This window comes from Salvelinus alpinus, chromosome 13 (assembly GCF_045679555.1).
Source record: "Salvelinus alpinus chromosome 13, SLU_Salpinus.1, whole genome shotgun sequence".
NCBI classification, from domain to species: domain Eukaryota; kingdom Metazoa; phylum Chordata; class Actinopteri; order Salmoniformes; family Salmonidae; genus Salvelinus; species Salvelinus alpinus.
In genome coordinates, this window is record NC_092098.1 from 50,761,269 (window position 1) to 50,783,267 (window position 21,999).

The 21,999-nt window shown below is 45.9% G+C and overlaps 1 protein-coding gene and 1 non-coding gene across 2 annotated transcripts in view; both read left to right on the forward strand.

Moving 5' to 3' along the window:
* The window catches only part of LOC139537900 (E3 ubiquitin-protein ligase RNF43-like), a 222,891-nt gene that overhangs the window by 34,249 nt on the left and 166,643 nt on the right, over nt 1-21,999 (forward strand). The gene's annotated exons all lie outside the window — the stretch shown is intronic.
* On the forward strand, nt 10,586-10,661 carry trnaa-ugc (transfer RNA alanine (anticodon UGC)). Its single transcript has one exon. It is a non-coding gene; the product is annotated as a tRNA-Ala (tRNA).

Genomic DNA, 21,999 nt, shown 5'->3' on the forward strand with positions numbered 1-21,999 from the left:
TATGTCATCTGTAATGTACAGCCTGGGCTGACGCTATGTCATCTGTAATGTATAGCCAGGGCTGACGCTATGTCATCTGTAATGTACAGCCTGGGCTGACGCTATGTCATCTGTAATGTATAGCCAGGGCTGACGCTATGTCATCTGTAATGTACAGCCAGGGCTGACGCTATGTCATCTGTAATGTATAGCCAGGGCTGACGCTATGTCATCTGTAATGTACAGCCTGGGCTGACGCTATGTCATCTGTAATGTATAGCCAGGGCTGACGCTATGTCATCTGTAATGTACAGCCTGGGCTGACGCTATGTCATCTGTAATGTATAGCCTGGGCTGACGCTATGTCATCTGTAATGTATAGCCAGGGCTGACGCTATGTCATCTGTAATGTACAGCCTGGGCTGACGCTATGTCATCTGTAATGTATAGCCAGGGCTGACGCTATGTCATCTGTAATGTACAGCCTGGGCTGACGCTATGTCATCTGTAATGTATAGCCTGGGCTGACGCTATGTCATCTGTAATGTATAGCCTGGGCTGACGCTATGTCATCTGTAATGTATAGCCAGGGCTGACGCTATGTCATCTGTAATGTACAGCCAGGGCTGACGCTATGTCATCTGTAATGTACAGCCTGGGCTGACGCTATGTCATCTGTAATGTATAGCCTGGGCTGACGCTATGTCATCTGTAATGTATAGCCTGGGCTGACGCTATGTCATCTGTAATGTATAGCCAGGGCTGACGCTATGTCATCTGTAATGTACAGCCAGGGCTGACGCTATGTCATCTGTAATGTACAGCCTGGGCTGACGCTATGTCATCTGTAATGTATAGCCAGGGCTGACGCTATGTCATCTGTAATGTACAGCCAGGGCTGACGCTATGTCATCTGTAATGTACAGCCTGGGCTGACGCTATGTCATCTGTAATGTACAGCCAGGGCTGACGCTATGTCATCTGTAATGTACAGCCAGGGCTGACGCTATGTCATCTGTAATGTATAGCCAGGGCTGACGCTATGTCATCTGTAATGTACAGCCAGGGCTGACGCTATGTCATCTGTAATGTACAGCCTGGGCTGACGCTATGTCATCTGTAATGTACAGCCTGGGCTGACGCTATGTCATCTGTAATGTACAGCCAGGGCTGACGCTATGTCATCTGTAATGTATAGCCTGGGCTGACGCTATGTCATCTGTAATGTATAGCCAGGGCTGACGCTATGTCATCTGTAATGTATAGCCTGGGCTGACGCTATGTCATCTGTAATGTACAGCCTGGGCTGACGCTATGTCATCTGTAATGTACAGCCTGGGCTGACGCTATGTCATCTGTAATGTACAGCCTGGGCTGACGCTATGTCATCTGTAATGTACAGCCTGGGCTGGATCTGGAACGATAGTCTCGGCAGAAAGCCACAAAATGGCCACTTCTAAAGACAACGAGGCTACTGTTCCCACGATAAAAACACGCTGTGACATATTAGTAATTTTTAAGATTTTAGATAAGAGGCCATGAAAAATTGATTTGATGTTGAAGTAGACAGTGTTCTTGGGGCTGACGTGTAATGAGGACATGGTGCTGTGCTATGACTGTGTAAGAGTTTTGACAGTGTATTGTCCCAGTAACTTATCTACTTCATAAAGCCTATTTAAAACACATTGTCCTCTATGGTTCAGCACTGGCAGCCTGTTGATTGAGACGAAACTGTGACGTAGACATGGGTTCAGGTGGGAAATCTTTCATGTAAGCTCAAGCAAATGCTCAAAAGGAAGAGAAAAAAACCGGAATACTATTTGAACCCAGGTCTTCCTAGCTGTGTGGCGGGCTGAGGGCGGGAGGGTAAAGAGGATCAGGGCCAAGTATTCAAGTGACTGCAACCCCAGATCTAAATCTAGAAGAGAGAGAAGGAGCTGAAAGGCTCTGTGTAATGCCGTTCCATACCTCTCTACCTCCTCTCCATGCCACTGCCTTCCTTCCACTGTTTGCCCACTCGGTTAACTATTACCAAATGCCGCTGTGTACTTTGGCTGCATCCCAGAACTGTTACACACACACACACACACCGGATAGCGGGCCATCATCAAAGACAATCGACCTGCACAGCACTACGACAGAGGCTGGAGTCCTTCCAACAAACTATAGACAGACAGGCCGACAGACAGAGACAGACAGGCTACACACTCACATACACAGACAGACAGGCCGACAGACAGAGACAGACAGGCTACACACTCACATAGACAGACAGACAGACAGACAGACAGACAGACAGACAGACAGACAGACAGACAGACAGACAGGCTACACACTCACATACATAGACAGACAGACAGGCCGACAGAGACAGACAGGCTACACACTCACATACATAGACAGACAGGCCGACAGACAGAGACAGACAGGCAGGCAGACAGATGGGTTGGTTTTGCTTGGCTCTCCTACTATGGTCAGCACCACAGCACATCAGAACCTCTCTTTCTCTCCATCTTTCTGATATCTCCTTATCGCTTACTCCACTTTCCTCTCACTCCCTCTCTCTTTCCTCCTCTCACTCCCTCTCTCTTTCCTCCTCTCACTCCCTCTCTCTCTCCTCCTCTCACTCCCTCTCTTTTTCCTCCTCTCACTCCCTCTCTTTTTCCTCCTCTCACTCCCTCTCTTTTTCCTCCTCTCACTCCCTCTCTTTTTCCTCCTCTCACTCCCTCTCTTTTTCCTCCTCTCACTCCCTCTCTTTTTCCTCCTCTCACTCCCTCTCTTTTTCCTCCACTCACTCCCTCTCTTTTTCCTCCCTCCCTCCCTCCCTCCCTCCCTCCCTCCCTCCCTCCCTCTCTCGTTCCTCCTCTCCCTCCCTCTCTCTCGTTCCTTCTCTCACTCACTCCCTCTCTCTCGTTCCTCCTCTCACTCCCTCTCTCTCGTTCCTCCTCTCACTCCCTCTCTTTTTCCTCCCCTCCCTCCCTCCCTCCCTCCCTCCCTCCCTCCCTCTCTCTCGTTCCTCCCCTCTCTCTCTCTCTCTCTTTCCTCCTCTCACTCCCTCTAGCAGATTTCTCTGTCGTTACCACATATACAGTACCAGTCAAAAGTTTGGACACCTACTCATTCAAGGGTTTTTCTTTTCTTTTTATTATTTTACCAAATAGGGCTATCTTCTGTATACCATCCCTACCTTGTCACAACACAACTGATTGGCTCAAATGATGATGATGATGATGATGAATAGCTCTGGGGTATTTAATCATTAAATTAAGGGGGAGTTTGATAGATTCCGCTATAGAAGGCTACCTTCAGGTGGATTCTGGCTACTTGTTTGTAGGCAGCCATCATTTCATTTTATTACACAGTTACCAGCTTTTCATTTATATTAAATGGGAACTCTGCGATTGCTACATCCATTTTTGGACTTTTAAATTCATAATTGATTCTTGAAGAATATCACTTATAAATACCCAATAGACTTAGTTCAACTGTCTAAACCCACCAGAACCCTAAATATAAGCTTGTGTTACTTCATTGTTTGTAAACAGTGTAATTTTGAAACATGGTTAAAACTATAATTGTAATATCATGGATGGTCAGCCCTTGCATCTGTAGCTCTGTCTATGAATTATAGAGATGTTACATTTCTCCAGCCCCATCCCTCAGCTATTAACCAAATCGATGGCTGGGTGAATGTTTTGTTATTATTTGAACTGCAGATTTCCCCTTTAATGTTATATCAACTCAAGCTGTGGTTGTGTCTGTGTATGGAACTGAGGAGGATGATATGATTTTATCTGACTGGTATGTAAACATAGCATACCGGTCCTCTGAAGTACAGCTATGTACAATAGTATCTCTCTAGCTAATGACCTGCTGTGTGATATCAGAGCGCCACCGTGGTCCTGTGTCCTCTAGAGTCAGACCTTTACCGTCCGTATAGAAAGACAGATCTATGCCAGGATAGTGGGTTCGATTCCTGGGACCACCCATATGTAAAATAAAATGCACACATGACTGGAAGAGGCTTTTGGATGAAAGCGTCTGCTAGATGGCATATATTATATATTTCCTACAGTAGAGAGATTCTTGATCCACTTCAAAGATAACCTCCCCCAACCACCACTTACTGCCCTCCCTTCACAACCTCTCTCAGAGTCCCAGCCCAGGGCCCAGTGGCAGGAACACTGACTTCCTCTCCCCAGGAGGAAGTGCTGGTGCTGGATGGCTGTTCCGCTCAGACCAGGGTGTGGAGACGAGCATCTCATCGGAAGCCCTTATCTCTGCCAATCGGAATCAATTTAGTGGCTGTTGCCTCACTGCCCATTCATCGCCTTTCCTTTCATGCCAGAGAGAACAAGAGTGTAGTTAAGAAAAGGAATGAGGGACGACAGACAATGCCAGAGCCTTTTTCTTTCATCTAGTGACCTGAATACATGATTCACACAATGCTAAATAAAGATAAATAAGTCCAGATAAAAGAGCTGTGAGCTGCTAACCGTTCCGTTCTTCTAAATCCGAGGGACTTTGAACAATGGTACTGTCTATCTGGAGTGGAAGAGATGCACCATGGTAGGGACAGGAAATGGATCTGATCTGAATTGGGAGACTGTGGAACTACAGTACATAGATATGGAAGGCTATAGGTTTGTCAACAAACACATGGCGTGTAACTCGGGTGTGTCTTTCTCTCACAGTCTGTCATTCTGTGTCTGCGTTTATGTGTGTCAATATTACTGTCGTTCTCTGGTATTGGTAATTATGTTATACACTGAGGGTACCAAACATCAAGAACACCTACTCTTTCCATGTCTATACATTCAGAAAGTATTCAGACCCTTTGACTTCTTCCACAGTTTGTTACGTTACAGCCTTATTCTAAAATGGATTACATAGTTTTTTCCCCCTCGTCAATCTACACGCACTACCCCATAATGACAAAGCGAACCTTACAAGCTTGGCACACTTGTATTTGGGGAGTTTCTCCAATTCTTCTCTGGAGATCCTCTCAATCTCTGTCAGGTTGGATGGGGAGTGTCGCTGCAGAGCTATTTTCAGGTCTCTCCAGAGATGTTAGATCGAGTTGAACTCTGGGCTCTGGCTGGGCCACTCAAGGACATTCAGAGACTTGTCCCGAAGCCACTCCTGCGTTGTTTTGGCTGTGTGCTTAGGGTCGTTGTTCTGTTGGAAGGTGAACCTTCACCCCAGTTCCTGAGCGCTCTGGAGCAGGTTTTCATCATGGATCTCTCTGTTCTTTGCGCCGTTCATCTTTACCTCGATCCTGACTAGTCTCCCAGTCCCTGCCGCTTAAAAACATCCCAACAGCATGATGCTGCCACCACCATGCTTCACCGTAGAGATGGTGCCAGATTTCCTCCAGACGTGACGCTTGGTATATCAGACCAAATAGTTCAATCTTGGTTTCATCAGACCAGAGAATCTTGTTTCTCATGGTCTGAGAGTTTTAGGTGCCTTTTGGCAAACTCCAAGTGGGCTGTCATGTACAGTTGAAGTAAGAAGTTGACATACACATTAGCCAAATACATTTAAACTCAGTTTTTCATAATTCCTGACATTTAATCCGAGTAAAATTTCCCTGTCTTAGGTCAGTTACGATCACCACTTTATTTTAAGAATGTTAAATGTCAGAATAATAGTAGAGAGAATGATTTATTTCAGCTTTTATTTCTTTCATCACATTCCCAGTGGGTCAGAAGTTTACCTACACTCAATTAGTATTTGGTAGCATTGCCTTTAAATTGTTTAACTTGGGTCAAATGTTTTAGGTAGCCTTCCACAAGCTTCCCACAATAAGTTGGGTGAATTTTGGACCATTCCTCCTGACAGAGCTGGTGTAACTGAGTCACACGCTTTTTCAGTTCTGCCCACAAATTTTCTATAGGATTGAGGTCAGGGCTTTGTGATGGCCACTCCAATACCTTGACTTTGTTGTCCTTAAGCCATTTTGCCACAACTTTGGAAGTATGCTTGGGTTCATTGTCCATTTGGAAGACCCATTTGCGACTAAGCTTTAACTTCCTGACTGATGTCTTGAGATGATTCTTCAATATAGCCACATAATTTTCCTCCCCCATGATGCCATTTATTTTGTGAAGTACACCAGTCCCTCCTGCAGCAAAGCACCCCCAAAACATGATGCTGCCACCCCCGTGCTTCAGGATTGGGATGGTGTTCTTCGGCTTGCAAGCTTCCCCCTTTTTCCTCCAAACATAACGATGGTCATTATGGCCAAACAGTTCTATTTTTGTTTCATCAGACCAGAGGACATTTCTCCAAAAAGTACGATCTTTGTCCCCATGTGCAGTTGCAAACCGTAGTCTGGCTTTTTTATGGCGGTTTTGGAGCAGTGGCTTCTTCCTTGCTGAGCGGCCTTTCAGGTTATGTCGATATAGGACTCGTTTTACTGTGGATATAGATACTTTTGAACCTGTTTCCTCCAGCATCTTCAAGGTCCTTTGCTGTTGTTCTGGGATTGATTTGCACTTTTCTTACCAAAGTACGTTCATCTCTAGGAGACGGAACATGTCTCCCTCCTGAGCAGTTTGACGGCTGGGTGGTCCCATGGTGTTTATACTTGTGTACTATTGTTTGTACAGATGAACGTGGTACCTTTAGGCGTTTGGAAATTGCTACCAAGGATGAACCAGACTTGTGGAGGTCTACAATTTTTTTTCTGAGGTCTTTGCTGATTTTCTTTTGATTTTCCCATGATGTCAAGCAAAGAGGCACTGAGTTTGAAGGTAGGCCTTGAAATACATCCACAGGTACACCTACGAATTGACTCAAATGATGTCAATTAGCCTATCAGAAGCTTCTAAAGCCATGACATCATTTTCAGGAATTTTCCAAGCTGTGTAAAGGCACAGTCCACTTAGTGTATGTGAACTTTATGTCCCACTGGAATTCAGATTAAGTGAAATAATCTTTCTGTAAACAATTGTTGGAAAAATGACTTGTGTCATGCACAAAGTAGATGTCCTAACCGACTTGCGTCAAAACTGATTGGTGGAGTGCTGCAGAGGTAGTTGTCCTTCTGGAAGGTCCATCTCTACAGAGGAACTCTGGAGCTTTGTCAAAGTGGCCATCGGGTTCTTGGTCACCTCCTTGACCAAGAATATTCACCCCCGATTGCGCTGTATTGCCGGCGGCCAGCTCTAGGAAGAGTCTTGGTGGTTCCAAACTTCTTCCATTTAAGAATGATGGAAGCCACTGTGTTCTTGGGGACCTTCAATGCTGCAGAAATGTTTTGGTACCCTTCCCCCAGGTCTGTGCCTAGACACAATCCTGTCTTGGAGCTCTACGGACAATTTCTTCACAGCCTGGAGGTGTGTGTTGGGTCATTGTCCTGTTGAAAAAAAAAAATGCTAGTCACCACTAAGCACAAACCAGATGGGATGGCGTATCGCTGCAGAATGCTGTGTTAGCCATGCTTGTTAAGTGTTAACAGTGCAGAAAATAACTTCCCACGTAAGGACCAGTATGTAGTTTCAGGCATGTATGTTAAGCCTACTACATTAGGTTAGCTAGGGATTCATCTTGTTCCCAGACACTTCCGCCCAAATGCGTGAACAGTCTGTTGGACCAACACGTCTAACTTGGCCTTTGTTAGCCAATACAGAGCTGCGAGAAACTCCCGGTGCATAGGCATTGGCTTAATCTACCAACCAATCATCTCCCACAACACCTTCCCCCTAACCCTCCCCTTGTACGCTAGTACACCACAAGCACAGAGCCACGCCTCGCAGTCGTGTGATTCGCTAACATTTAAATGATGACAAGTAATTTACTCAGTAGGTCACTCCCATATAATTCTGTGGTCACTCCTACTAAGGCCAACTTACTGGATTGGTTGAACAGTGCAGAAGAGAACCTCCCACAGTGCAGAAGAGAACCTCTGGTTGATATCCCAGGCTTATATGTGCTGTGTAGAAAAGCCTGGTGAGGGGATTAGCTAGTGATAGCAGAGACGGCATAGAGCTAGTAACAGTTATGCAGTAACTAGGCCTATTTGAAACCTTGCATTTACATCATTTTAGTTCGTTTCCTGCGACTCTGTACTGTTGGGTGCGTGGGAAGGTGAAAGGTTACCATATCCCTGCTGATTCAGCCTCTCCAACATTTCAAGGATCTTTATGGATCAAACCGTAAACAAGTTACCCCCCCCCGAGCCAGTGCGGCAGAGGGAGATCAGAGAGCCTTTGCCTCACGTGTTCAAAGTTCATCCACCGGCCCCAGCAATCATTGACATGGTTGGGCAATTGGCACCTTTTTAATGGGACTCCATCTACTGGGAAATCACAGGGAATAGAAGGAAGAAACTTTCACTGTGTCCCAAATGGCACCCTATTCCCCAAATAGTTCACTACTGGTCAAAAGTAGTGCACTATATAGGGAATTGGGCTCTGATCTAAAGTAGTGCACTATATAGGGAATAGGGCTCTGATCTAAAGTAGTGCACTATATAGGGAATTGGGCTCTGATCTAAAGTAGTGCACTATATAGGGAATAGGGCTCTGGTCTAAAGTAGTGTGTATTATAGGGAATAGGGCTCTGATCTATAGTAGTGTGTATTATAGGGAATAGGGCTCTGCTCTAAAGTAGTGCACTATATAGGGACTAGGTTGCCATTTGGGACATAGACCAAGCCTCCCTGGCTGGCCAGAGAGTAGAGAAATAGACAGAGACAAAAGGGTGATACATCCTTTTGTAAAATGCATAGTAGGCTAGGACATCAGGTCTGCATTGTTAGTTGGTGTAGACTAGGACATCAGGTCTGCATTGTTAGTTGGTGTAGACTAGGACATCAGGTCTGCATTGTTAGTTGGTATAGGCTAGGACATCAGGTCTGCATTGTTAGTTGGTATAGACTAGGACATCAGGTCTGCATTGTTAGTTGGTGTAGGCTCGGACATCAGGTCTGCATTGTTAGTTGGTGTAGGCTCGGACATCAGGTCTGCATTGTTAGTTGGTGTAGACTAGGACATCAGGTCTGCATTGTTAGTTGGTATAGACTAGGACATCAGGTCTGCATTGTTAGTTGGTATAGACTAGGACATCAGGTCTGCATTGTTAGTTGGTATAGACTACGACATCAGGTCTGCATTGTTAGTTGGTATAGGCTAGGACATCAGGTCTGCATTGTTAGTTGGTATAGACTAGGACATCAGGTCTGCATTGTTAGTTGGTATAGACTAGGACATCAGGTCTGCATTGTTAGTTGGTGTAGGCTAGGACATCAGGTCTGCATTGTTAGTTGGTATAGACTAGGACATCAGGTCTGCATTGTTAGTTGGTGTAGGCTCGGACATCAGGTCTGCATTGTTAGTTGGTGTAGACTAGGACATCAGGTCTGCATTGTTAGTTGGTGTAGACTAGGACATCAGGTCTGCATTGTTAGTTGGTATAGACTAGGACATCAGGTCTGCATTGTTAGTTGGTGTAGACTAGGACATCAGGTCTGCATTGTTAGTTGGTGTAGACTAGGACATCAGGTCTGCATTGTTAGTTGGTATAGACTAGGACATCAGGTCTGCATTGTTAGTTGGTATAGACTAGGACATCAGGTCTGCATTGTTAGTTGGTATAGACTAGGACATCAGGTCTGCATTGTTAGTTGGTGTAGGCTCGGACATCAGGTCTGCATTGTTAGTTGGTGTAGACTAGGACATCAGGTCTGCATTGTTAGTTGGTGTAGACTAGGACATCAGGTCTGCATTGTTAGTTGGTGTAGACTAGGACATCAGGTCTGCATTGTTAGTTGGTGTAGACTAGGACATCAGGTCTGCATTGTTAGTTGGTGTAGACTAGGACATCAGGTCTGCATTGTTAGTTGGTGTAGACTAGGACATCAGGTCTGCATTGTTAGTTGGTATAGACTAGGACATCAGGTCTGCATTGTTAGTTGGTATAGACTAGGACATCAGGTCTGCATTGTTAGTTGGTATAGACTACGACATCAGGTCTGCATTGTTAGTTGGTATAGGCTAGGACATCAGGTCTGCATTGTTAGTTGGTATAGACTAGGACATCAGGTCTGCATTGTTAGTTGGTGTAGACTAGGACATCAGGTCTGCATTGTTAGTTGGTATAGACTAGGACATCAGGTCTGCATTGTTAGTAGGTGTAGACTAGGACATCAGGTCTGCATTGTTAGTTGGTGTAGGCTCGGACATCAGGTCTGCATTGTTAGTTGGTGTAGGCTCGGACATCAGGTCTGCATTGTTAGTTGGTGTAGGCTCGGACATCAGGTCTGCATTGTTAGTTGGTATAGACTAGGACATCAGGTCTGCATTGTTAGTTGGTGTAGGCTCGGACATCAGGTCTGCATTGTTAGTTGGTGTAGGCTCGGACATCAGGTCTTCATTGTTAGTTGGTGTAGACTACAACATCAGGTCTGCATTGTTAGTTGGTATAGACTAGGACATCAGGTCTGCATTGTTAGTTGGTATAGACTAGGACATCAGGTCTGCATTGTTAGTTGGTATAGACTAGGTCATCAGGTCTGCATTGTTAGTTGGTATAGACTAGGACATCAGGTCTGCATTTGGCACTGTCGTATACTATATTGTAGTGTATTGTAGTATACACGGGCCCCGTGTGGCTCAGTTGGTAGAGCATGGCGCTTGCAACGCCAGGGTTGTGGGTTCGATTCCCACGGGGGGCCAGTACAAAAAAAAAAAAGTATGAATGTATGTGCTTGTAAGTCGCTCTGGATAAGAGCGTCTGCTAAATGACTTAAATGTAAATGTACTATACTGTCGTGTACTGTACTTTAGTGTAGTGTACTGTGCTATACTGTATTGTACTGTACTGTTGTGCACAATATTGTAGTGTACTGTACTATACTGTAGTGTACTAGACCATACTGTATTACACTGTAGTGTACTGTGGTGTACTATATTGTAGTTTACTGTACTGTAGTGTGCTGTAGTGTACTGCACTGTAGTGTACTGCACTGTAGTGTACTGTACTATACTGTAGTGTACTATACTGTCGTGTACTATACTCTAGGGTACTGTAGTGTACTATACTGTAGTGTACTGTGGTGTCCTATACTGTAGTGTACTACACTGAAGTGTACTGTACTATACTGTACTTTAGTGTACTGTACTGTGGTGTACTGTACTTGAGTGTACTGTACTATACTTTACTACACTGTAGTGTACCATAGTGTACTGTAGTGTATTGCAGTATACTATACTGTAGTGTATTGTAGTATACTATACTGTAGTGTACTGTACTTTACTGTAGTGTACTGTGGTGTAATGTAGTGTACTGTGCTATACTATATTGTACTGTACTGGTGTGCACTATATTGTAGTGTACTGTACTATACTGTAGTGTACTATACTATAATGTACTATACTGTAGTGTACCGTAGTGTACTATTACTGTAGTGTACTATACTGTAGGGTACTGTAGTGTAGGGTACTGTAGTGTACTATTACTGTAGTGTACTATACTGTAGTGTACTCTACTGTAGTGTAGTGTACTGTGGTGTACTATACTGTAGTGTAGTGTACTATACTGTAGTGTACTATACTGTAGAGTAATGTGGTGTACTATGCTGTAGTGCTCTATTACTGTAGTGTACTATACTGTAGGGTACTGTAGTGTACTATTACTGTAGTGTACTATAATGTAGCGTACTGTAGTGTACTATACTGTGGTGTACTATACTGTAGTGTACTGTACTATGCTGTAGTGTACTGCACTGTACTATACTGTAGTGTACTATACTGTGGTGTAGTGTACTATACTGTGGTGTAGTGTACTATACTGTAGTGTACTGCACTGTAGTGTAGTGTACTGTGGTGTAGTGTACTGTAGTTTAGTGTACTATACTGTGGTGTACTATACTGTGTGTATTGTCCTATACTGTAGTGTACTATACTGTGGTGTACTATACTGTAGTGTACTATACTGTAGTGTACTGTGGTGTACTATACTATACTGTAATGTACTGTACTATACTGTAGTGTACTATACGGTAGTGTACTGTACTATACTGCAGAGAAAAGAAGCGCAGTGTTTTTAAAGGACTTCTCTTTTAGCCAATGGTACTAAATCTGGTCTCTGTCATACTGAACTCATATAGTCCAGGTGGCTTTGGGCTATTATACTATTCATTCGCTAGGCTATATCCCAAATGGATTACGTCATATATTATTGTTATACATTATTGTTAATTCCTTCCATAGTCTTCTTATCTTCTACCATATCCACCGTTTAAGATATGGTCTTGGAAACTTTGCATTGTTCATTGTTTGACTTCTGATCTGTAGGCCTTATCTCATGTAAATATATGACAGGTTTTCAATTCAAGTCTGCTATTTTAAGGCTCTGCTCCACCCAGCTGGACCAGGCTGGACCTTTCTGTTTCCCTCCATGGAAATGTCTCCACTTTAACCTGTATGTCTTTCTCTCTGAGTGACAAGTGACAACCCTTTCCCCAAATGACAGACAATGTCAAGGCTTCTTTTTTTTCAAGTTCCATTTTTGGGAAGTTGCTCAGCTGGTAGAGCACGGTACTTGCGACGCCAGGGGTGTGGGTTCGATTCCCACGAGGGCCTAATGTAACCGATGTGAAATGGCTAGCTAGTTAGCGGTGGTGCGCGCTAGCAGCCTTTAAGTCGGTTACGTTACTTGCTCTGAAACCTAGAAGTAGTGGTTCTCCTTGCTCTGCAAGGGCCGCGGCTTTTGTGGAGCGATGGGTAACGATGCTTCGTGGGTGACTGTTGTTGATGTGTGCAGAGGGTCCCTGGTTCGCGCCCGGGTCGGGGCTAGGGGACGGTCTAAAGTTATACTGTTACACTAGTACAGAAAAAATCAAATAAATAAATAAAATGTGCGCTCACTACTGTACGTCGCACTGGATAAGAGCATCTGCTAAATGACAAAAACATTTTCACATATGACAACTGTTTGTTTAATGGTTATTTTATGTGTTATATCAATAAGAATGAAACATTATTCATTCACTGTTGATGGTAGTGTACTCTACACTGTTGATGGTAGTGGTACTCTACACTGTTGATGGTAGTGGTACTCTACACTGTTGATGGTAGTGTACTCTACACTGTTGATGGTAGTGTACTCTACACTGTTGATGGTAGTGTACTCTACACTGTTGATGGTAGTGTACTCTACACTGTTGATGGTAGTGTACTCTACACTGTTGATGGTAGTGTACTCTACACTGTTGATGGTAGTGTACTCTACACTGTTGATGGTAGTGTACTCTACACTGTTGATGGTAGTGGTACTCTACACTGTTGATGGTAGTGTACTCTACACTGTTGATGGTAGTGTACTCTACATTGTTGATGGTAGTGGTACTCTACACTGTTGATGGTAGTGTACTCTACACTGTTGATGGTAGTGTACTCTACACTGTTGATGGTAGTGTACTCTACACTGTTGATGGTAGTGTACTCTACACTGTTGATGGTAGTGTACTCTACACTGTTGATGGTAGTGTACTCTACACTGTTGATGGTAGTGTACTCTACACTGTTGATGGTAGTGTACTCTACACTGTTGATGGTAGTGTACTCTACACTGTTGATGGTAGTGTACTCTACACTGTTGATGGTAGTGTACTCTATACTGTTGATGGTAGTGTACTCTCCACTGTTGATGGTAGTGTACTCTCCACTGTTGATGGTAGTGTACTCTACACTGTTGATGGTAGTGTACTCTACACTGTTGATGGTAGTGGTACTCTACACTGTTGATGGTAGTGGTACTCTACACTGTTGATGGTAGTGGTACTCTACACTGTTGATGGTAGTGGTACTCTACACTGTTGATGGTAGTGGTACTCTACACTGTTGATGGTAGTGGTACTCTACACTGTTGATGGTAGTGGTACTCTACACTGTTGATGGTAGTGTACTCTACACTGTTGATGGTAGTGTACTCTACACTGTTGATGGTAGTGGTACTCTACACTGTTGATGGTAGTGGTACTCTACACTGTTGATGGTAGTGTACTCTGCACTGTTGATGGTAGTGTACTCTACACTGTTGATGGTAGTGTACTCTACACTGAATAGAAATATTAACTATCCATTCAGTTCACCAGGGTCATGTTTTGTTGTTGCCCTGTGATGTATCCAGTAGTGATGTATTGTATCCTGTAGTGATGTATTGTATCCAGTAGTGATGTATTGTATCCTGTAGTGATGTATTGTATCCAGTAGTGATGTATTGTATCCAGTAGTGATGTATTGTATCCTGTAGTGATGTATTGTATCCAGTAGTGATGTATTGTATCCAGTAGTGATGTATTGTATCCTGTAGTGATGTATTGCATCCTGTAGTGATGTATTGTATCCTGTAGTGATGTATCCTGTAGTGATGTATTGTATCCTGTAGTGATGTATTGTATCCTGTAGTGATGTATTGTATCCTGTAGTGATGTATTGTATCCTGTAGTGATGTATTGTATCCTGTAGTGATGTATTGTATCCTGTAGTGATGTATTGTATCCTGTAGTGATGTATTGTATCCTGTAGTGATGTATTGTATCCAGTAGTGATGTATTGTATCCAGTAGTGATGTATTGTATCCTGTAGTGATGTATTGTATCCAGTAGTGATGTATTGTATCCAGTAGTGATGTATTGTATCCTGTAGTGATGTATTGTATCCAGTAGTGATGTATTGTATCCAGTAGTGATGTATTGTATCCTGTAGTGATGTATTGCATCCTGTAGTGATGTATTGTATCCTGTAGTGATGTATCCTGTAGTGATGTATCCTGTAGTGATGTATTGTATCCTGTAGTGATGTATTGTATCCTGTAGTGATGTATTGTATCCTGTAGTGATGTATTGTATCCTGTAGTGATGTATTGTATCCTGTAGTGATGTATTGTATCCTGTAGTGATGTATTGTATCCAGTAGTGATGTATTGTATCCAGTAGTGATGTATTGTATCCTGTAGTGATGTATTGTATCCTGTAGAGATGTATTGTATCCTGTAGTGATGTATTGTATCCTGTAGTGATGTATTGTATCCTGTAGTGATGTATTGTATCCTGTAGTGATGTATTGTATCCTGTAGTGATGTATTGTATCCTGTAGTGATGTATTGTATCCAGTAGTGATGTATTGTATCCTGTAGTGATGTATTGTATCCTGTAGAGATGTATTGTATCCTGTAGTGATGTATTGTATCCAGTAGTGATGTATTGTATCCTGTAGTGATGTATTGTATCCTGTAGTGATGTATTGTATCCTGTAGTGATGTATTGTATCCAGTAGTGATGTATTGTATCCTGTGGTGATGTATTGTATCCAGTAGTGATGTATTGTATCCTGTAGTGATGTATTGTATCCTGTAGTGATGTATCCAGTAGTGATGTATTGTATCCAGTAGTGATGTATTGTATCCAGTAGTGATGTATTGTATCCAGTAGTGATGTATTGTATCCTGTAGTGATGTATTGTATCCTGTAGTGATGTATTGTATCCTGTAGTGATGTATTGTATCCAGTAGTGATGTATTGTATCCAGTAGTGATGTATTGTATCCTGTAGTGATGTATTGTATCCTGTAGAGATGTATTGTATCCTGTAGTGATGTATTGTATCCTGTAGTGATGTATTGTATCCTGTAGTGATGTATTGTATCCTGTAGTGATGTATTGTATCCTGTAGTGATGTATTGTATCCTGTAGTGATGTATTGTATCCAGTAGTGATGTATTGTATCCTGTAGTGATGTATTGTATCCTGTAGAGATGTATTGTATCCTGTAGTGATGTATTGTATCCAGTAGTGATGTATTGTATCCTGTAGTGATGTATTGTATCCTGTAGTGATGTATTGTATCCTGTAGTGATGTATTGTATCCAGTAGTGATGTATTGTATCCTGTGGTGATGTATTGTATCCAGTAGTGATGTATTGTATCCTGTAGTGATGTATTGTATCCTGTAGTGATGTATTGTATCCTGTAGTGATGTATTGTATCCTGTAGTGATGTATTGTATCCTGTAGTGATGTATTGTATCCTGTAGTGATGTATTGTATCCTGTAGTGATGTATTGTATCCTGTAGTGATGTATTGTATCCTGTAGTGATGTATTGTATCCTGTAGTGATGTATTGTATCCTGTAGTGATGTATTGTATCCTGTAGAGATGTATTGTATCCTGTAGTGATGTATTGTATCCAGTAGCTCAGTCAGCCAGTATAACTTAGTCGGTGTAACTCAGTCAGCCAGTATACTTAGTTGGTGTTACTCAGTCAGCCAGTATACTTAGTCGGTGTTACTCAGTCGATGTAACTCAGTCAGCCAGTATAACTTAGTCGGTGTTACTCAGTCGGTGTTACTCAGTCAGTGTAGCTCAGTCAGCCAGTATAACTTAGTCGGTGTAACTCAGTCAGCCAGTATACTTAGTTGGTGTTACTCAGTCAGCCAGTATACTTAGTCGGTGTTACTCAGTCGGTGTAACTCAGTCAGCCAGTATAACTTAGTCGGTGTTACTCAGTCGGTGTTACTCAGTCGGTGTAACTCAGTCGGTATAACTCAGTCGGTGTAACTCAGTCGGTGTAACTCAGTCGGTGTAACTCAGTCGGTATAACTCAGTCGGTGTAACAGCCAGTATAACTCAGTCGGTGTTACTCAGTCGGTGTAACTCAGCCGGTATAACTCAGCCGGTATAACTCAGCCGGTATAACTCAGTCGGTATAACTCAGCCGGTATAACTCAGCCGGTATAACTCAGCCGGTATAACTCAGCCGGTATAACTCAGTCGGTGTTACTCAGCCGGTATAACTCAGCCGGTATAACTCAGTCGGTGTTACTCAGTCGGTGTAACTCAGCCGGTATAACTCAGCCGGTATAACTCAGCCGGTATAACTCAGCCGGTATAACTCAGCCGGTATAACTCAGTCGGTATAACCTGCACTCCACTCTGCATCATTATACCCCCTTCTTTACCCCTTTCTATCTTTACATCTGTTATCTGATATGGTCATGTATTTGCGGCGTAAACAAACAGTGATGAGAAGTGCATTTTTCAGTTGGAACCAGTCGGGATCCCTTTGATCACAGAGGCCTTTTTATTCTGCCAAACAGCGAGAGGAGACAGACTGAGTGACACAGCTACAGGAGAGGAGAGGAGAGGAGAGGAGAGGAGACTGACACAGGACAGGAGAGGAGAGGAGAGGAGAGGAGAGGAGAGGAGAGGAGAGGAGAGGAGACTGAGTGACAAAGCTACTGTAGAGGAGAGAGAGAGAGAGAGGAGATGCAGTTTAAAGATGGAAACATGAGATCATCCAGAGCGTTTTGTTGTGTTTCCGTTTTGTTTGGTGGGTCTTTGTTAGTGTGTGAATGAGCTGTGTTGAAGTGTTTCAGTTGGAGTGGATGAGGCCTGCAGCGCTGCACTGTGGCTATGCCCCATGCTGGCAGTTGCATGACAGCATTGTGAGAGCCGGTGTCCATGGGGGGATGTTGGTGGTGTGGTGTGTGTGTGTGCATGTGCCTCTGTGTGTGTGTGTGTGCATGCTGAACCCATACATGGTGAGGTCATTTCTCGCTGGGCCTGAAGCGGGCTGTGGGGGTAAGGTGGGGGAAGCAGGCGGAGCAGAGTGGTGAGACTGGTGCACTGCAGCAGGGGTGTGGGGAAATACTGGACACACCGTTCAGACCATACATACAGCAGGGAGGGAGTGGGGGGGGGGGGGGGTCCTGGTGGAACGCAGCAATCGGCAACATCTTAGCTACTAAATCTCTGTCTCTCTCTCTTTCTCTCTGTCTCTCTCTCTATGTCTCTCTCTGTCTCTCTCTCTCTATGTCTCTCTCTATGTCTCTGTGTCTCTCCCCCCGTATTGAATAAATAAACTCAATACAGGCTTGATGGAAACAGCAAATTTGTTTAAAAAATGTCCTTATGTCTACAAAGAAAACACACGGATGGATCATTTTGTTGCCGGTGAGAAATAGATTATGCGACAATTGTGATGGAAACGCTTTTAATGCGCAAATATTGATACAGTAACCATCATGTCGAGGTAAACGTGGAGTCACGCGATGACATGTTGTGGAAAAGGAAAAACATGAATGAGTTTATTAGGCAGATGAAATGGGGGAGTTGTGATGAACTTTACACGCGGGTTCAGTAGGACGCTGGCTTCAGTAGGTTTCCTCCGAAGACTCCCATCAATGTGACTGGATAGACAATAGTGCTGCCGGCAAACCAAACTGTCGGCACAACAGGAACGACGACAACAACAACAGCCCCCTCAGTGTCTATGATTCATACAGGATGGAATGTGTCCATTGGCCCACGTGGTGTCACTCTGTCCTCTCACTCCTATGTTCCTCAAATAGAGCTTTAAAAAAAAACGTTTTCTTTTCTAATCTACAGTTGGCCCCTGCTGTAGTCTCCCACCCTCCCCTTCTCTTTGCTGTGAAATGTTAAACTGTCAGCATTGAAAGTCTGTCAATGAAAGACCAGCTGTTCTTCCTGCCGTCCTGCCTGCCCCTCTCCCTCCTCCACCTCCTTTCGCCTCCCTACCCCCTGCCTTGCCACCCAAACTTCCGTTACCCACTCTACACTGCCAGTATATGACAACCACCCTCCTGCACCCTACGCCCCCCCCCCCCCCCCGTTCCCCACCCTACACCACCCCCCCCGTTCCCCACCCTACACCACCCGGGTCCCTCCTAACTCCTCCACACAGAGAGAGCACCCGGGTCCCTCCTAACCCCTCCACACAGAGAGAGCACCCGGGCCCCTCCTAACCCCTCCACACAGAGAGAGCACCCGGGTCCCTCCTAACCCCTCCACACAGAGAGAGCACCCAGGTCCCTCCTAACCCCTCCACACAGAGAGAGCACCCGGGCCCCTCCTAACCCCTCCACACAGAGAGAGCACCCGGGTCCCTCCTAACCCCTCCACACAGAGAGAGCACCCGGGTCCCTCCTAACCCCTCCACACAGAGAGAGCACCCGGGTCCCTCCTAACCCCTCCACACAGAGAGAGCACCCGGGTCCCTCCTAACCCCTCCACACAGAGAGAGCACCCGGGCCCCTCCTAACCCCTCCACACAGAGAGAGCACCCGGGCCCCTCCTAACCCCTCCACACAGAGAGAGCACCCGGGCCCCTCCTAACTCCTCCACACAGAGAGAGCACCCGGGTCCCTCCTAACCCCTCCACACAGAGAGAGCACCCGGGCCCCTCCTAACTCCTCCACACAGAGAGAGCACCCGGGTCCCTCCTAACCCCTCCACACAGAGAGAGCACCCGGGCATGACATGCCATTACCAGAAGGGCGTCAGGTTTCCCGGGCGCAGCACCAAGATATGTCCCCACTGTTACTGTTACAAAGAGAGAGGGAGGTCACGTCCCAAATGTAACCCTGTTCCCTTCATAGTGCGCTAAATTGGACCCAGGCCCAGAGGTGCGATTTGGGACACAGCCCAGGACAAGGGGGAAGGGCAGTTTTGTATGGATGAATGGAGCGGTGTTGCCGTTAGCATCTAGCATTTATGCTGCTCGCCACATCCTCTCTCGGTCTATAGTGGGAATATGGTGAGATTTGGGACACAGCCTAGAACGGACTGGGGGCCCTGCATAGCCCGGCATGTGCTGCCCGCTCGACTCGGTGGCAAAGACATGATTCTGTAAATGTTAACCATTTACGTGACGGAAATAGAGAGGCCTTTAATTGTTGAAGCCTCCCAGACCAACCTCAGAGGACTCCTTGAAGTAATAAACACAGCATTGCCAACTGGAAGAGAGTCCTCAGACTGGTTCCAGGCAGTATCCTCCCGTTACTACATTATAGACCGTGGTATCCTCTCCAACACGGCTCCGTGGTATCCTATCCAACGCGGCTCCGTGGTGTCCTCTCCAACGCGGCTCCGTGGTGTCCTCTCCAACGCGGCTCCGTGGTGTCCTCTCCAACGCGGCTCCGTGGTGTCCTCTCCAACACGGCTCCGTGGTATCCTCTCCAACGCGGCTCCGTGGTATCCTCTCCAACGCGGCTCCGTGGTGTCCTCTCCAACACGGCTCCGTGGTATCCTCTCCAACACGGCTCCGTGGTGTCCTCTCCAACACGGCTCCGTGGTGTCCTCTCCAACACGGCTCCGTGGTATCCTATCCAACACGGCTCCGTGGTATCCTCTCCAACACGGCTCCGTGGTATCCTCTCCAACACGGCTCCGTGGTATCCTCTCCAACGCGGCTCCGTGGTATCCTCTCCAACGCGGCTCCGTGGTGTCCTCTCCAACGCGGCTCCGTGGTATCCTCTCCAACGCGGCTCCGTGGTATCCTCTCCAACGCGGCTCCGTGGTATCCTCTCCAACGCGGCTCCGTGGTGTCCTCTCCAACGCGGCTCCGTGGTGTCCTATACAACGCGGCTCCGTGGTATCCTCTCCAACGCGGCTCCGTGGTATCCTCTCCAACGCGGCTCCGTGGTATCCTCTCCAACGCGGCTCCGTGGTGTCCTCTCCAACGCGGCTCCGTGGTATCCTCTCCAACGCGGCTCCGTGGTGTCCTCTCCAACGCGGCTCCGTGGTGTCCTCTCCAACGCGGCTCCGTGGTATCCTCTCCAACGCGGCTCCGTGGTATCCTCTCCAACGCGGCTCCGTGGTATCCTCTCCAACGCGGCTCCGTGGTATCCTCTCCAACGCGGCTCCGTGGTATCCTCTCCAACGCGGCTCCGTGGTATCCTCTCCAACGCGGCTCCGTGGTATCCTATCCAACGCGGCTCCGTGGTGTCCTCTCCAACGCGGCTCCGTGGTATCCTCTCCAACGCGGCTCCGTGGTATCCTCTCCAACGCGGCTCCGTGGTATCCTCTCCAACGCGGCTCCGTGGTGTCCTCTCCAACGCGGCTCCGTGGTGTCCTCTCCAACGCGGCTCCGTGGTGTCCTCTCCAACGCGGCTCCGTGGTGTCCTCTCCAACGCGGCTCCGTGGTGTCCTCTCCAACGCGGCTCCGTGGTATCCTCTCCAACGCGGCTCCGTGGTATCCTCTCCAACGCGGCTCCGTGGTATCCTCTCCAACGCGGCTCCGTGGTATCCTCTCCAACGCGGCTCCGTGGTGTCCTCTCCAACGCGGCTCCGTGGTGTCCTCTCCAACGCGGCTCCGTGGTGTCCTCTCCAACGCGGCTCCGTGGTATCCTCTCCAACGCGGCTCCGTGGTATCCTCTCCAACGCGGCTCCGTGGTATCCTCTCCAACGCGGCTCCGTGGTGTCCTATACAACGCGGCTCCGTGGTATCCTCTCCAACACGGCTCCGTGGTATCCTCTCCAACACGGCTCCGTGGTATCCTCTCCAACACGGCTCCGTGGTATCCTCTCCAACACGGCTCCGTGGTATCCTCTCCAACACGGCTCCGTGTTATCCTATACAACACGGCTCCGTGTTATCCTATACAACACGGCTCCGTGTTATCCTATACAACACGGCTCCGTGTTATCCTATACAACACGGCTCCGTGGTAACCTATACAACACAGTTTGTTCTGGGGAGTGAAAAAGATATGACAATAATAATCACTGACTACATGTTACAACACACAATTACAGTTATAAAACAGACAAACCCTTTAACTGATTGAATTATATTAAAGTATTCCTCTTCACTTCAGGTACTTCATGTTGTTTTATTTCCACGTTTTCCTTAAACTGTGATAGTGAAACCCCCGTTAAGCTGTGATAGTGAAACCACCATTAACCATTAAACTGTGATAGTGAAACCCCCATTAAACTGTGATAGTGAAACCACCATTAACCATTAAACTGTGATAGTGAAACCCCCATTAAACTGTGATAGTGAAACCACCATTAACCATTAAACTGTGATAGTGAAATCCCCATTAAACTGTGATAGCGAAACCCCCATTAAACTGTGATAGCGAAACCCCCATTAAACTGTGATAGCGAAACCCCCATTAAATTGTGATAGTGAAACCCCCATTAAGTTTACCTTGAGGTAATATTGGAGGTAGTGTTTTGTTTTTTCACAAGTCATGTAATTGCATT